The sequence below is a fragment of the Diceros bicornis genome, chromosome 2 (genome assembly GCF_020826845.1).
Source record: "Diceros bicornis minor isolate mBicDic1 chromosome 2, mDicBic1.mat.cur, whole genome shotgun sequence".
Lineage (NCBI taxonomy): Eukaryota > Metazoa > Chordata > Mammalia > Perissodactyla > Rhinocerotidae > Diceros > Diceros bicornis.
In genome coordinates, this window is record NC_080741.1 from 67951870 (window position 1) to 67970041 (window position 18172).

General features: G+C 39.8%; 1 protein-coding gene across 3 annotated transcripts in view; it reads right to left on the reverse strand.

Annotated features, from left to right (window-relative positions):
• The window catches only part of FRMD4B (FERM domain containing 4B), a 311911-nt gene that overhangs the window by 202819 nt on the left and 90920 nt on the right, over positions 1 to 18172 (reverse strand). The window lies entirely within an intron of this gene.

Consider the following 18172-nt stretch of genomic DNA (forward strand, 5'->3'; position numbering starts at 1 on the left):
TCACATGCCTGACTTTGATACCAGAAAAGGCTGGTGGAGCAGCCTCACTAAGCCAAAGGGCAAGTTGCGTGGGGTTCTCTTACCAGAAGAAGGGGGATTGGACGCTGGGCAGGCAAAAATCACAGATGCACATCCCCAACATGCAGCATGGCAGAAGCACATAGATACCAGCTCCACTCAGGAAAAGGAGGGAAGAGGCCTTTTCAAGTCAAGAATCAAGCAGTAAATGGAAGTTTCTGTGCAGAATACACAGAGCAGAACTTGCAGATTGAGACATAGGAAGAGATGTTTGCGATTAAAATGGGTCAAGGTAGTTGATCTGCTGGAATTTATAACAAAGTAACCCCGGGGAAGGATTTGAGACGGCATGTGGCCTGATGAAACTAGCAGATCCCTGTTTAGCACAGGCTGTAAGATGTATGGGAAGGGACATGGCAAGATGAATGTTACATCCTTTCCATCTATGGAGCTATCATATGTCACAGGTGCCATGCTTTTGAACTTACATTCATTATCCGATTTATTCCCCACCCACAGCCCCAAGAAGTAGCTCCTTTGACACTTGAGGAAATTCAGGCTCAGGAGCTTAAGGGATTTTCCCTGAGGTCACTGACTTGGCGACTGGCAGAGCAAGGACTCAAATCCAGGTGAGTATGTCCCCATTGTCACTGAGCTAAACTTCCTCTTTATGAATTAGTCTTGACCTGAACGGGGCAAGAGAATGGAGAAATGCCAAATAAAATTTAACTGTCATGCATGAAAGACTATTTCGAAGCTTTCTTTCTGGACTTAAGTATTTTGGCCCAAGATTCAATTGACTAGGACTTGAGAAGTCAGTCAAAAGGCCTTTGGAGAAAAGAAAAGAGGACCCAAATGAGCAGAGGAACTGCATGAAGCAGAGATACCAGTGTGGATAAGCAGCTCACAATGGGTTACCAGATGCGCTGTCACTGAGAACATTGGAGATGTCAGAGGTAAACAATGAGAGAGGAAGTCAGAGAGGGAAATGGTCAGGGAAAGTCCAGGCCTCTCTCCCTCCCACGCCCTCACTGCCCATTGTGGCTCTCACTGAGTCAGCCCAGATGGGAGGAAAGCAGAGACCTCACTCAACCAACGTCCAACCTAACATGGCCTGGAAGTAGGGAGGATGAGGCTTGTGAGCGCAGATCAGACACACCCAGGTACTGCGTAATACCACCTCCCCCACCACCCACACACACCCAGAGATTTCAATCAGGGCCCTGGAGTAGAGAGAGCACCAGCTAGGGGATTCTTGTGTGAGCCAAAGTATTAACTACTGGATGATTCTGGGTAAGGTACTTCATATCTCTGTGCTTTAGTTTCTCATATGAAAAGTATAGGGTTGAATTAGAGATTGCACATTAAAATGCCAAAAGGGACCAAGCAGATAATGAAAATGACGCAGCAGGGTGAGGATAAGACAACAGGGAGCAGTGGGGACTACAGATCACGTCTTGTTCAGGAAGAGCATCCCTGGTGTTTCCAGATATTCCAATTTCCCACAAGAAGCCAGAATTCGGCCCTTTATATAAAAAATCTCCCAATCTTCAAACGCTGGCAACAAATCCAAACTCCTTAAAAACACTCTGTGAGGCAAACAGGCAAACCTGCATACCAGTTTGCAATCCTGAGTCTAGATATGTCCTGTTTCATAAGGTAGCTATGAGCCACATGTGACTATTTCAACTTAAAATTGAACAAAAATTAAAAATTCAATGCCTCAGTTGTGCTAGCCACATTTCATATGCTCAGTGGCCACATATATTAGTGGCTACCATATTGGATAACACAGATACAGAACATGTCCAACTTTGCAGAAAATTCTCTTGGATAGCCTTGGTCTAAATGATTAAGATAACTTTCAGCTATTCAAACTCCAAATAAAGACAAAATGAAATGAACTTTACTTTCTTAATTGATTGGAAACAAAGCTACTGGAATTTCACTGCATAACCCCAACACAAAAAGTTCGGTGTCATCATTTTTTCTTCGCCCTGATGAATTCCCTCCAGTTGCATTTAAATTGGTTTCCACAGATTTGTTCATAGAAACAGTCTGATAGTTTCTAATCTGCTTCAACATGCAAAGTAAATTCTTGCGTTATTTAATTCACAGGGATTTGAAATCCAAACTTGTATTAAAAGGAGGAGATGGGGGTCTGGAAGTGAGAAGCCTATTTTATGGTGCCTTGAACTTACCCCTTCCCTGCTAGATGAAGTTTCACCACCACACAGAGCTTTTAATTTCCTGTGCAAGACGCTCCAGTGTGACAACCAGCAATGTTTTAGGTCAGGGGTCATCAGATGTTTCAATAAAGGACCAGATAGTAAATATTTTCAGCTTTGTGGGCACCTCTCCGTGGCACCTACTCATCTCTGCCTCATTACAGAAAGCAGTCACTGACAATGTATAAATGAATGGGTGTGGCTGTGTTCCAACAGAACTTTACCTATGGCCTTTACCAACATTTAAATTTCATATAATTTTCAAGTGTCATGAAATAGTCTTCATTTGATTTATTTTCCCTTATCCATTCAAAATTCGAAAAATCCTTTCTTTCCTTGGGACCATACCCAAACAGGTAGTGTGTGGGATCTGGCCCACAGGCTGGAGTTTGCTGACCCCTGACTAAGTCCTGCCAGCTCTCTGATGGAGAGACTGTCGGGCTGCGAGCCAGGGAGGGTCGAGCTCTGGCACATGTATACGATTCCCTGGGCATTTATCCAATGTAAGTTCTATACTTAGCTAATGCTGTTCAGGAATGGAGGGACAGACCACACAGGCCTGTTTTTGCGACTATCTTATTTATAAAGTTGATCCTCATTCTTCACGTATTCCATATCTGTAAATTCTTCTACTTGCTAAAATTCACTTGTAACCCCAAAATCAACACTTGTGGTGCATTTGCAGGCTTTCTCAGACATGTGCAGAGGGGCAAAAAATCTGAATCATGCCTTGAGCAAGGCCCTAGCTAAAGTCAAATAAGGCGGCGTTCTGCTGTCTCGTTTCAGCTCTCGTACATAATAAGTGTCCTTCTCATGGTCTTTTTAGCACAGCGTTTTTTTTGCATTTTTGTGCTTTTTGTTGGTGACTTCACTGTTTAAAATGGCCCGCGAGCGTAGTGCTGAAATGCTGCTTAGTGTTCCTAGGCTTAAGAAGGCTGGGATGTGCCTTATGAAGAAAATACGTGTGTTAGCTAAGTTTCGTTCAGGCATGAATTATAATGCTGTTGGCCGTGAGTTCAGTGTTAATAGATCCACAATATATGGAAGTGTCTTTAAACAGAAATACACATAAAACACGTTTATGTTTTGATTAGTTGATGACAATGTTGTGACCAGATTTGCAGGAACCTCACCCTATATTTTCCCTAGGAGCAATGGTTCTGTATTCACTAATTCTGTGTTTGGGGCAACTTTATAGAATATCACTACTGAAAATAACAAGATTTGACGGTATATATTTTTACTGACATTAAAAAGAAGTTTCTGGGGCCAGCCCGGTGGCACAAGCGGTTAAGTGTGCGCACTCCGCTGCGGCAGCCCGGGGTTCGCTGGTTTGGATCCCGGGCGCGCACCGATGGCACTGCTTGTCCAGCCATGCTGTGGCGGCGTCCCATATAGAGTGGAAGAAGATGGGCATGGATGTTAGCCCAGGGCCAGTCTTCCTCAGCAGAAAAAGAGGAGGATTGGCAGATGTTAGCTCAGGGCCAATCTTCCTCATAAAAAAAAAAAAAGAAGTTTCTGTATCCTGTATGTTCCCTCTCCTCTACCTTGTAATCTGCATCTAAAGTTTACTGGGGAAGGTTGAAACTATTTTAAATGAAGTTTTGGGATTATTTCATCATTTTAGGTTTCCAGGATTCCCTGGTTTCTGGGTCTCCAGATAAATGCACTGTTGCCTGGTATATGGCATATAGCTATTTTCAATAAATTCTTCACTTGTAGGTAATTTGCAAGCTCACAAACGGTGCTGTAACTAGTGAAACACTTCAGGCTTAAAATCTCAGCAGGACTCTGCTGGAAACTTGGCTGGGGAACATTTTGCCACGTTGTAAATATTCAACACAGTTTTGTAGACTATCTGAATAATACTAAATATCAATCATAATTAATAACCCAAGCCTAAGTATTCATTGCGTAAGTCAACCAGGGTTTTATAGGAGACCTGGCACCTTTATTACATCCTTGGGTGTGATTTTCATTTGCAAACATTGCATAAAATGCACTGGCTTTGTCCTTTGGAAATACATCATGTGAGGTGGTCCAGGAGGGGAAGTTATTTGGAAACGGAAGAGGATGCTGGGGAGCTGATATATCTGAGAGCTGAAGTTCAGGCAGAGCCAAAAAAAATAAAATGTTTCAAATGCATTTAAAAGAATATCAACGAGTAAGCTGATGTGTCTTAGGGACACACACACATGCTTTTTTGGTTAATGACTAATTTCTCTTGACCAAGTACCATCTTTCTGTGATTACTGATGCAATCATTGGCATTGAGTGAGCTCTTCATCACGGCCTTGGCCTCTTCCCCAAGCATTTCTAAGTATTAGATGACATTATAGTGCTTACTATATGCCAGGCACTATTCTAGGCTCTTGAATATATTCACCCATTTAATCTTCAAATAATTTTATGAGGTAGGCACAGTTATCATCCTTTTCATTTTATAGACGATGAAACTGAGACACAGAGATGTCATGTAACTTGCCCTAGGTCCCACAGTAAATAACCGGCAGAGCCAGGATTTAAACTCGGGGAGTCGTTCCAGAGTCCTTTCCCTTGACGGCTATTGTTACATTGACTCGCAATAAAGCACTGGATCATTGTGGAAGAAACCCAGCAACAATACAAAAGGAAGTTTTACAGTGGCTGCCTCTGTTAGCAGCAATATTCAACTCATCTTTCTTTCTCTCTCTCTCTCTCACACACACATGCTCTCTTTTTCTCTCCCTCTCTCTCTTCCTCCTTCCCTCCTTTCTTTCTTCTTTCTTCCTTCCTACCTCCCTCCTTCTCTCTCTCTCTCTTTCAGTTCTAATCTGCATGCCATGAAACTTCCCATTTTTGACAAACGTATACAGTCACGTAACCATCATCACAGTCAAGATTGAACAGTTCTATCACCTCAGAAAATTCCTCCATGCCCCTTTGTAGTCGATCCCTGCCCCGACCCCAGCCCAGAGACCAGGGAATTTTAGTCAGGACTTCATGACCCCCAAGGGATCTTTGCATAGATTTCAAGAATAGAACTTGGATTAGTGTAAAACTTACATCTTTAAAAATAATCATCACTAACTTTTCATTAAAATTTAGCATTCCTTCAGTTATGAATATAGGTAACAAACTACAGAAATATCAGTACTACCTGTCACTCAGTCTCCAATAGAAATCACAGATATTCTTATATCACATTACAGTGGTTGTCTGTATTGCAAAATATTGCTTACATTCCTGACTACTCTGAAATTATGCTACACTAGATCGTGTTATTTATTGCATTAATAAATAAGCCCCGGGCCGGCCCTGTGGCTTAGTGGTTAAGTGCGCGCGCTCAGCTACTGGCGGCCCGGGTTCGGATCCCGGGCGTGCACTGACGCATCGCTTCTCGGGCCATGCTGAGGCCGCGTCCCACAAACAGCAACTAGAAGGATGTGCAACTATGCCATGCAACTATCTACTGGGGCTTTGGGGAAAAAAAGGAGGAGGATTGGCAATAGATGTTAGCTCAGAGCCGGTCTTCCTCAGCAAAAAGAGGAGGATTAGCACTGATGTTAGCTCAGGGCTGATGTCCCTCACACACACACAAAAAAAGCCCCTTTGGTGTTATATCCCAGATGTTTTAATAACTGTATTTAAATATAATTTAACTTAAATTTAATTTTAAAACATTTTTCTCTGAGATTCAACTTACTGAAGGGGTCCCCTTTCCAGGAGCATAGTGCTAGGAGAAACCATATTTTGGCAAATGAAGTCACTCATAACTTATTCCACCTTCCTGGGCAACAAAGAAACAAGCAAGCAAGAAACACTTTTGCAACTCATCCCCACCGACATTTGCCCAGAGTGCAAGATACAGAAACGAATGAGGTTCAGTTGCTGCCCAGACTGATGGAGGAATTATGCGTCTCCTTTTCTTAAAACTGATGGTGGCAGTGGAGCTGTACTCCTTCGCAGCCAAATGCCGCTGCTGCCTTCTGTCGAGGAGGATTGTCAAACAGCACCACCTGCCTCCTCCATCAGACTCCGTGTGAGCTGCAAAGACGCCTGCTCCCCCCGCCCTCTGCAACCTGCCACAGGGCCGACAGAGACCACACACACCTCGGAAAGAGACACCAGCCATCTGTGAGCTCAAGATTGACTCCAAGAGAGAGTGAGACGTGGAGACACAGCATCAACTACAAAGGTGAGGCAGAAGCTGAAAATTCACATTTTGCAATTATGTGGAGCTGCTTTGCGATCAGCACTGTATTATTAAGACACATTGCTTGTACTTTGGTCTGTCACCTCCGAATCAATTATTTCTTTATTAATTTATTAATGTAATAAACAAATCAATAGAAAAAGAAAGGAACAGACATTTTCATAAGAAATTTTCATAAGAAATACAAATGGCCAATAAATATAAGAAAAAACCCTGACTTCACTGATAATCAAAAATACATATTAAATGAATGATATACAATTTTTCTCTTATCAAATTGTCAGAAGCTGAATGTAAGACATATGTTGACTACCTTAAATCCTAAGATGAAAATTCATAGTTGAAATCAAAGCAACTTTTTGAAATTGAAAACATGAATTTGAAATTTGCTTATGTGGACTGGGTTATTTTCTGAAGCTAATTTCAAGACAAAAGGCTGAAAGAATGAAGGCAAGATTCTAAATCACAAATTAAATATAGAAGCCATATAAAAAATCATAGATGCTGTTGATTTTAACTTTACCTTTTGGTAATCAGGACTTGGAGCATAACAGCCTTTATATCTACCTACCCCTAGGCTTCTGTCTTTACCTACCTTTTGCCCCTCCCCCTTTCCCTTCCACTGTGACTGGACTGTGACTTAGGCCAATAAGTGGGAGACGTGCCAGTGCTTAAAAGATTTCCTATCTTTCACAGCTTTTCATAGTGTTATCATCTCTCTTCACTAATTTCTCATTTATAGTATTTCCAAAATGCTTTCTTAACAATTCCCCATGTATCGGTGTCACCTCCTTCCATTGTAATGTCCTCAAGCACATCTTTTTCATTTCAAAAGTGTGTTGGTCAGAGAGGACATTTAATAAATGTTAATCAACTCTGCTGCCATAGAATATGGATGGAGTTAAATTTAACGGGAAACAGAAGCTGGAGAATTAACAGCAAAGTTGAACTCGCTGCTCATCCTTTTCAGTCACACTCCTCTGAGGTAGAGTGACATTGTCACCCGAAACCTGCTTTGGAAGCAGTTATTCTGTTCACACAGCACACCCCACTGGCCACTGGAGAAAGTGCACCTCCAATGCACAATTTAAAAATTAAATATTGCCTCTGCTGGTCTACCACCTAAATCTCACCTCTGATGGATTTGGAATTCAAGAACGCGCATGGCCTTCTTTCGCCCTCACCTTTCATGATGGCTTCGGCTGAAACATAAGAGTACTTTAAAAGAGGAATAATAATAGTATCATTCCGGTGCTAGGTGAACTAAATGCGTGATTCCATCCAGTCCTCCCAGTGATGTTTAATACTTGGTACAAGGTAGATGCACAATAACGTTTCTTTTATAAATGCACCACAAGGAGATAAGTACTATTATTATCTTTATTTTTGAGAAGGCTTGGAGGGGTTGAGTAGTAACTCACCAAAGTCTCCAAAGGAAGTTAGCGGAGGAGCAAAGCGTTGAACCCCATCCAACTCCAGAGGTCACACTTAATGACTACATTATACTGCCCCCTTTATTAATTATTGTTTATATTAATACAAATTAAATGTAATAATATAATCAATATAAATTTTAATTGAGTTTATTAAAATGAACTTTCAGCATTAAAAAACCACCTGTCAGATGATAATTAGTTTCCAAGCCACCATAATAGGTTAGGCATTTTTATCCTTGACACAGCTTTTGCTAAAGTCTGACAAAGAGCACAGGCTGTTTCCTGAGCAGCTTGTACAAAGGCAACTCCGAGGACACGCTAATTAAAGTGAGGCCTGTGCCACATGATATCAATAACAATCAGAAGTTAAACAACAGAACGGGCAAAGTTTGGAGCCTCTGGCATAGGTTGGGATGTAACACCCTCCTCTTCCAGTTAGGTGCAGCACTGTACAGTGGGCTATACATACGAGATGGACACGGAGATGACAGGGCTGTAATGGAGACTTTCATTATGGTGGATCTAAAATAGATTTTTAAAAATCTCTGTGTGTGTGTTTGGGTACCAGGGAGATTACAATCACCTGAGAGAGTCACCACAGAAGGTTCCAGAGGTGGGTGGAATTTATATCCTAGGCTTGGGTGAGAGAATTTTCCCACTCACATTAATATCTATTAACGTGATCTATTGGTAAGGCCTGCCTGAAGCCCAGTGTCAGGAAGGACTGTGAGGTGGGTTCTGAGTTCTCCAAAGAAAGCATGCTATGCTGATTAATAATGTCTGCCCTGGTGTGGGAAGTAAGGGTGGCACATTTATTGCATATTTAATCAGGACTAGAACATTCATGGGACCGCCCTCTCTGTTCATCATCACAGAGGCATCTCAGAGTTGCCAACCAGGACTGCGAGGAAAGATCACAGTGCAGACCTGGGAAATTTAATCAGAAGAGAATCTGAGCAGTGAAAACACAAGGGTCTGTGAGATTTATCCTCAGTTGCGATAAGATAAGCCCACAGATGCTCTTGGGGGCCGAGATGACAGAAAAGCCACTTGGCTGAGAAAGAGGAGGCAAAAAAGCCAAGCAATATGGCTGAGAACTTGTATTCTGTACTGGCCCAGAGAGCTTGGCAGATTTGCTATTTCTTCTGCTCAGTCTCATGGATTTTGGAAATGTGACTCTTTCTTATTTCTTTTTCTTATTTCTTTCCTTCATCATTTGAAAGTTTTTAGCAAAGTCTGCTTGAAAATGTCAGCCTGTCTCAGGCGCGCTGAGGGAAAATAAAGAAAGTTTGGGTCAATGTTTAAATCAGAATATAAAGGCAGGCGGGGTTGGGGGAGAACACTGCCCCCTGGTGGTAGATTGGAAAATCCCTAGTAAGAGATTCCCAGAAGTGTTCCAGGAAGCAGTAACCTCTCATGATTTTCCACAGAAGTACTCTGTGGTAAAATAACTCTGGGAAACAATTTTATAGTATAGAATATATACTCATATATTATTTATTATATTATACATATTATATCCCTTTCTTGGCAATTCACAGTATTTATTAGTATGTTGTTAAGTCCCTAAAACATCCTGCAATAAAGAAACTAACTTCTTTTAATTCAGCATTTCCTAAATTTATTTAAACATAGACATGAAAACTTTTTCTTTAAAATTAACCTACAATTTTGGGATCCATGGATCTTATGAGGAAGGAAAGACTTCGAGGTAATGTTTTCTCCTACCAATATGGAATTTCCTTTCCAGAGCTTTTCCCCGAAAAAACCTAGAAAACTTGCAATTTTTTTTTTTTTTTGGTGAGGAAGACCAGCCCTGAGCTAACATCCGATGCCAATCCTCCTCTTTTTTGCTGAGGAAGATTGGCCCTGGGCTAACATCCATGCCCATTTTCCTCTACTTTATGTGGGATGTCGCCACAGCATGGCTTGATAAGCAGTGCGTCAGTGTGCGCCCGGGATCCAAACCTCCGAACCCCGGAATGCCCAAGCGGAATGTTTATACTTAACTGCTGCACCACCAGGCCAGCCCCTGAAAACCTGCATTTTATGTAGAGCATTCCCTTGTGTCTCCTTCACGATTGGCATGAGTAAAAAGCTGGGTAAATGTTAAAAAATAATTTCCAGCCGGAGACAATTTGTTTATATTTTCAGGTCACAGGCTGCTGCTGAAGAGAAGCTAATAGCATATCAATACACTCAAGCTTTTCAGTTATAACTGTCCAGCAGAAATCCTAGAAGTTTATAGACAGCTTTCCTGACACTAAAGCTCTTCAGAGTTGGGAAGTGGGAAAACTTAGTGGCTCGGAGTGCTGTGGGCTCTGGAGCCACATTTCTAGTATTTGATGACTAGCTCCGCCTCTCACCAGCTGTGTAACCTTGGGCATATTACATAACCTTCCTGTTCTCAATGTCCTCTTCTGGGAAACGGAAATAACAGTATTTCCTAGTCTGTTGAGGATTAAATGAGTTAATACAGGTAAAATCCTAAAAGAGTGCCCGGCAGTTGGCTAGTAATTTGTCGTTTCTGAATTTGCACTACTAAAGTCAGGAGGGGTATGAAGCATCCTCCTAATGTTATTAGGTTTTCCTTTTAAAAATATTGTACTTTGGTTTTAGGCCATGAGGGCATTAAGAAATTTTGGCTTACTATCACTAAAATGTATTAGGGTGATATTTTAAACTATTAACTTTTTTTATTTGGAAACACTTGGGAATTATTCCTCTTTTTAACATTTTTTTAAATTGTGGTAAAATATATATAAGATAAAATTTACCATTTTAACCATTTTTAAGTGTACAGTTCTGTGGCATTAAGTACATTCATATTGTTGTGCAACCATTGTAACCACAGGCCCTCCAGGACCAGATCAACTGACCCCATCTCTTATCAACAGAGTGATTAAGAACTGTCTTTCAGAAAAACTGCAGTCACGTAGCCAGAGCATGCGTAAAAGAAGAAATCGTGACCTGAAATGACCTCGGAACTAAAGATCCTTCTCTCCACGGAACCTAAGGACCGGTACTTGAAAGTCAGACTCTTATCAGAAGCGAGCAGTCCCTCATTCAGGAAGATCCGGTGTTAAAATTCCTTCTCCACTTCATCAAAAATGTTTAGCACCTCATCATAAATGTTTAGAACCCTGTCATAAATGTTTAAAATCTTACCATAAATGCTTGAAGCCCACCAATCAAAACCTGTCCCACCAGCGTTTCCACGTGCTAGCCTGTTCTCCTAACCTCTTAAATTTTGCCCCAAATCCTGAATCAGGGAGACAGATCTGAGGGCACATGCCCCCTGTCTCCCTGCAGATAGATCTCGCAGAAGAAAAGTTGATTTCTCCCCCAAGAGGCTGATGCCATAATTAATTGGCTTGTTTATGTGCATCAGGCAGAGAACTCCAATTTTGTGCAGTAACATCATCACCACCATTCATCTCCAAAACATTTTCATCTTCCCAAATTGACACTCTGTATCCATTACACAGTAGCCCCTCATTTCTCCCTCCTCTTAGCCCCTAGCAACCCCCCATTCTACTTTCTGTCTCTACGAATTTGACTACTCTAGGTACCTCAAATAAGTGGAATCATACAATATTTGTCCTTTTGTGTCTGGCTTATTTCACTTAGCATGGTGTCTTCAAGGTTCAACCATATTGTACCATAGGTCAGAATTTCATTCTTTTTTAAAGTTAAATAATATTCCATTGTATGTATATACCACATTTTGTTTATCCATTCATCTGCCAATGGACACTTGGGCTGTTTCCACTTTTGGCTATTGTGAATAATGCTGCTAAGAACACTGGTGTACAAATCTCTGTTCAAGTCTCTGCTTTCAACTCTTTTGGGTACATACTCAGAAGTGGAACTGGCAGATCATATGGTAATTCTATTTAATTTTGTAAGGAATCGTCATCCTGTTTTCCACAGTGTCTGCACCACTTTACATTCCCACCAACAGTAGACAAGAATTACAATTTCTCCACAGCCTCACCAACACTTTTTAAAAAAAATATAGATAGCCATCCTAATGGATATGAAGTGGTATCTCACTGTGGTTTTGATTTGCATTTTCCTAATGATTAGTGATGTTGAGCACTTAACATTTTTTAGTGGTTTTCAAGCAGACTTCCATAGGAAGAGGTACACATTAATCCTTAGCACTCATTTGACATTGAGATTTTCCTGTATTCATATGCATCTTTGATGATTTTACCGTTATTCCTTGCTTTGAAGGGAAAAAAAGGACAAGTCTGTTGTCTTTCTATTTATTTTAATTAAAGAAAGTGTTTAACAGTTAACTTAGAGGAGTGGATAATGAGAACTTTAAAATTTCAACATCATGAAATACTCAGTTTGAATATTTTTCCAAAATTAGGTGTTAATTTTGAAATGAAAAAAAATTTTAAAAATAAGAAAAACTTGGGGCTGGCCCCATGGCGTAGTGAAGTTCCACATGCTCTGCTTCAGCAGTCTGGTTTCGCAGGTTCAGATCCTGGGTGTGGACCTACACCACTCATCAGCCATGCTATGGCGGTGACCCACACATAAAGTGGAGGAAGATCCGTACAAATGTTAGCTCAGGGCTAATCTTCCTCATCAAAAAAAAAGAAAGAAAAAGAAAAACTTAAAAATAAAAGGCATAATTTTGTGAGACCTCAGAGCCTAAGGAGAGTTTGTTTTAATCCAACTTCAGCAGGAAATTCAGGTACCAGCAGAAACACATTAAATTCCTCAACATTTAGTGTTCTAAATGCCAGTCAGTCTCCGAGTATCTGTTCCAAACCCTATTACTCACACTTAATGATTGTCTATGAAATGCTCAGAAAGATGTTTAAATTATTTGTGTTTTCTTTTTAGTTTATGAATTAGTATATTTTTCCTTAAATGTATTTGAACCAACTGTTGTATCCTAAGTTTAGGAGCTACATGTTTTTCAGGGGCCTAGAAAAATTATTCTAGAGCTAAAAAACAAGCAACAAACTTACTGGTTCTAAATATGAAAAGAACACTACCCAATCTAAAGTAATAAATATTTAACTTAATATCTACAAAAGTTAACCTATTGTCAATTTCATTAGTTGATAAGTGTAGTATTCGTTAAATTGTATTATGTTTTTAAATGATTTTTAGGTTAGATTTTTTACTTGGCATGAATCATCAAGAATGCATGATGAGTCCTGAAAAATTATCATCAATAATAAATGAAATAAGTTTCATATAACAATTTTAATAGCAAAATTATAGGGTCTTTAAAAAATGTGTAGTGTAAGAAATTATTTTTAATGTGAAATACATGTACATTTTAATATGCTTGTTACCATGTGAGGTGGATATCTAAATGTAGGAATTCCTAGGGCAGCTGACAAATATTTTAAAATATCCCTCACTTGGTAATAGTTCAAATTAAAACAAACACATTAAAAACTTTTGCTCTTCAAAAGTCACTGTTGAGAAAAAGAGGAAACAAGCTAGAGGCTTGGAGAAAATATTTGCAAAGCATACATCTGATAAAGGACTTGTACTCAGAATACATAAATAACCCTCAAAATTCAATAAGAAAACAAACCACCTAATAAAAAATGCACAAAAAATTGGGTTAGACAATTCATGGAGAAGATATACAGATGGCAAATGGGAACACGAAAAGATATTCAACAGATTCATTATCTGTTATTAGAGAAATGCAGGACAAACCACAATGAGTTACTACTACATACCTCTTAGCATGGATAAAATGAAAAAGACTGATCATATTGACAAGGATGTGGAGGAACTGGAAATCTCTTTCAGTGCTGCTGGGGATGTAAAATGATACAGCCACTTTGGAAAACAGTTTGGCAAGTTCTTAAAAAGTTAAACATACACCTACCATATGATCTAGCCATTCCACTCCTAGGTATTTATCCAAGAGAAATGAAAGCATATGTCCATATGAAGACTTGTACATGAATGTTCACAGTAGCATTATTCATAACATGAAAAACTGGAAACAACTCAAATGCCCATCAAAGGTGAATAAAGAAACAAACAGGGTTTATTTATATAAACCCTGCCAGACAGAAAGATTATGTACTGTATGACTCCATGACTGTATGATGTATGATGATGTATGGGTGTATACCTACATCAAAACTTATCAAATTGTATACTTTAAATATGTGCAGTTTCTTGTAGGTCAGTTATACTTCAATAAAGCTATTAAGAAAAGTTCTTAATTGGAACAATTCAACAACACACAGTTATATAAAAAAATGTAAATAATCTCCTTTCATCCGATATCATCCTTGAGGTTACCAACATGAATAGCCTTGTGTGCACATCCTTCCACACTTTCTCTTTACTTACACAAACTTATGGCCACATTATAAGGTTTAAACTTTTTGTAAAATGGGTAACCCATTAAAATGGAGTTTTTTTCTGCAACTTTATCAGGGTTTTAAAAAAAAATCTCTTATTATGGGGCCAGTGCAGTGGTGTAGCAGTTAAGTTTGCGTGCTCTGCTTCGGCGGCCCAGGGTTCGCTGGTTTCAATCCCAGGCGTGGACCTACACACCGCTCCTCAAGCCATGCTGAGGCGGCGTCCCACATAGAGCAACTAGAAGGATGTACAACTACGACATGCAACTATCTACTGGGGCTTTGGGAAGAAAAAAGGAAAAAAGGAGGAAGATTGGCAACAGATATTAGCTCAGGGCCAATCTTCCTCAAAAAAAGAAAATGCTTCACCTTTAAAAAAAGAAAATCTCTTATTATGCATAAAGATTTCTAGGTATTCCGATATCGTGGCTCATTTTTTATAACCAACATGCTTTAAATGCTTTATACCAAAGAAACAGACGTGAAACTACAAATAGAAGCATCTTTCTTTGCAGTAAATTACTAGAAAGAGGAGTCAGTCTTCATTGATGGAGGGATAAGACCAAATTCTTTCTATAGGGAAAGACTGTTTTTCCACAAGATATAATTTAATCTAGAAAATAAAAAACTATTTTGTGCTTTAAACTAGAATTACATTCTCACGTCAGGTTAAACATGGCACAGGGATGTCAGATGTCAGCAAGTTCAAGTGCAAACAGACCTTCCAAGATTGTTTCAGTTGCACAAACTAGAAAATTGTACCAACTCCAAAGTTTTACCATGGATCAGGTTGACTTAAAAAAAAAAACTTTAAAAAGTTATGAAATATGTGCTCACTATGAAGAATGCAAAAAACCACAAGTATTCTTCTCTCCTGTTCTTCCCCCAATTCCATGTGTCAGACATAACCACTATCAACGCTTTGAAGGTATCTTTCCAGACTATATGGTGTGCGTGGGCGCACACGCATGAGTCTTCCTGCTTTTATTTTTTGTCTGCTCATTTGCTTTTTCTGTAAAGTTTTTAAAAAAATTGTGATAAAATATATATGACATAAAATCTTCAATTTTAACCATTTTTAAGTGTACAATTCAGTGACATTCATTACATTCACAATATTGTGCAGCCATCACCACTATCTATTTGCGAAACTTTTTCATCACTCCAGTCAGTACCCATTGATCAATAACTCCCCATTCCTCCCTCATCCCAGCTCCTGGTAATCTCTAATCTACTTTCTCTCTCTATAAATTGGCCTATTCTAGATATTTCATAGAAAGATATTCTAGATATTTCTAGATCAATGATATATCTAGATAATTCATACATATTCTAGATATTTCATACAATATTTTTGCATCAAATATTTCATAAAATATTTGTGTCACTTAGTATAATATTTTCAAGGTTCATCCATGTTGTAGCAGGTATCAGAACTCCATTCCTCGTTATGGCTGAGTAATATTCCACTGTATACCAAATTTTGCTTATCCATTCATCTGTTGGTGGACACTTGGCTTGTGTTCATTCGCTTTTTAACAAATATGATCATAATGTACACAATTTCAGCAGTTTTTCCCCTTTCTCTTAATGTATTTTAGAGGTCTATCCTAACACTTTTAAGGGCCACATGGTATTCTATTAGATAGAAGTACCATCATTTATTTACTACTCTTCTATTAATAGATATATAGACTGCTGCCATATTTTTGCTATTAAAACAGTGCTAGAGTGAACATATTTGTAAATACTTGGTTTTGTATTTGTACCATTTTGTCTGGAAGATAAACTTATAAAAGTTCTATTACCTGGTCAATAGGAATGTGCATTTAACTTTTAATGAATACTGCCAAGTTAGCTTCCAAAAATATTACCCCATTGACATTCTCATCAACAGTGACTATAAGAGCATTTTTGTCCATTTGCTTCTCACGAGGAGTATTAGAATTTCTTCCATCCTTGCCAGTCTGACAGGTGATGAGCTTGGTTATTTAAGGTGGATATAAGGGAGGATGTGCAGGCATGCAATGCGGGCAGAGAGTTCTCAGGGGTAAAACTGGAGGGTGCCAGAATCCTCCAGACCAATCTGGATGATTCTTCTTATGGATCCAAGGCAGAGAACAGGATCCCAGTACAAACAGGACCAGAAGGGGTTCCACTTGGTACTGTAATCAGGGCTGATAATCAGTAGGAATGCATTCACGCAGCTGCGCTTCATGTTAAAATACTGAAATTTCCTCCACAGTGGTTGCCAGTTGATCACTGCCCTGAGCCTCACCCTCGAATCCCACCACCTCCCCACAGTCCAGCAACTGAAGAGTAAACCCTGCCCAGCACTATGGCCGATGCCTGATCACATTGACTGGTTATTAATATTTTGAACATCGCTCCTGCCTACATGAGTCTAATTTTTTGGGAGATCCATTGATTCCCTCTTCCCTTTATTTGTGAACCTCGAGCACTGTAAAGCAATCGTCTGTCTCAGCTACAAGACCTGGCTTGCGAGGGCAGGGACTCTGTGTTTCTCATTCATTCTTTCACTCCCAAAATGTTTATCAAGTGCCACATATATGGCAGTTGCTGGACCAGGAGCCCAGAATATTACTGTGAAAAGGCAAACACTGTCCCGGGCCTCATGGAACTAACATACCAGTAAGGAAGGCAGGTGAAAAATAGCTGAAGAGACAAATAAAGAAAATAATTCCCACCAGTAATGAGTGCTATAAAGGAAACAGACTCTGAAGATGAGATAACGAACAATTAACTTCTGCCCTCACTGCCTATCTGTGCATCCTCTCCTTATACCCACTTTAAACAAGCAAACTCATCAGTCAGCCTGACAAGGATGAAACACATTCTGAATACGCCTTGTCGCAAGGATATGAATAAGAAGGCGCTTTCAGTTACTGTTGATGAGAATGTCAGTAAGGGCGATATTTTTCGAAGATAAGTCACAAAGGGGCCTGCTCTTTAGTAGAGAAGCCAGAGAAACTTCAGTCTGAGATTGGAAGGAAAAGGCAAAGGAGTCAGGTCCAAGGGAGAGAGAGCACCCAGGCTGCATTGGGTAGTGAGTGTGTGCAAAGGCTCCAAGAGGAAAAGAGCTGGTGTGATTGAGAGGGTCTGGAAGGAGGTCAGAGTGACCATGGAGAGCTAAGGGGGTGAGGCTGGAGAAAATGGCTGCGGCCAGGTCACACCAAGCCTTACAGACTATGGCAAAGAGTGTGAGATGATCTGATTTGTAATTTAAGAACATCCTGCATCATTTAAGTCTATATTCTCAACATTTCTCAAAGTATCTAAATCGGTAAGAGTCTGAGAAATGCACTGAGTCCCCTGGAGCTTTCTTTTATCTCTGCCTGGTGCCCATGGGTTCCTGTGCCAGCCACTCGGACAGTGCAAATAGGCCCAGGGTTAGAAATATTACCCTCCACTTCCCAGAATTTTTTGGGTTCTTCCATATCTCTACTCCCGAAAAAATAACAACTGAAATTTCCATCCCTGAAGTACACTTGACTTTATGCAATGATAAAATCAGCTAATAATTATCAAGCATTTTTATGTGCTCGGCATTCTTCCCAGTGCTTTGCATATATTAACTAATTTCTTCTATATTCATCCTCATCTACTCAAGGAAACTGAGGCAAAGGAAGATTAACCATTTTGACCACAGTTATACAAGTGGTAAGTGGCAGAGCAAGAATCTCCAGAGTCCATGTTCTTGACTGCTACTAATAATCCCCTCCAGCAGGGGCCGGCATGCAGAAATTGCATTCTACCATTTATCTCACTCAAGAAAGCATTCTGAGAAGACTGTGTAAATGCTGTGTAAACTGTCGTACGTTCTACTTGTGCACAATTCATACTTTTGCACGTTGTACATCAATACCCTTCAGACCACCTTTGCCTGTCGGATATGAACTTCTGAGATCAGCT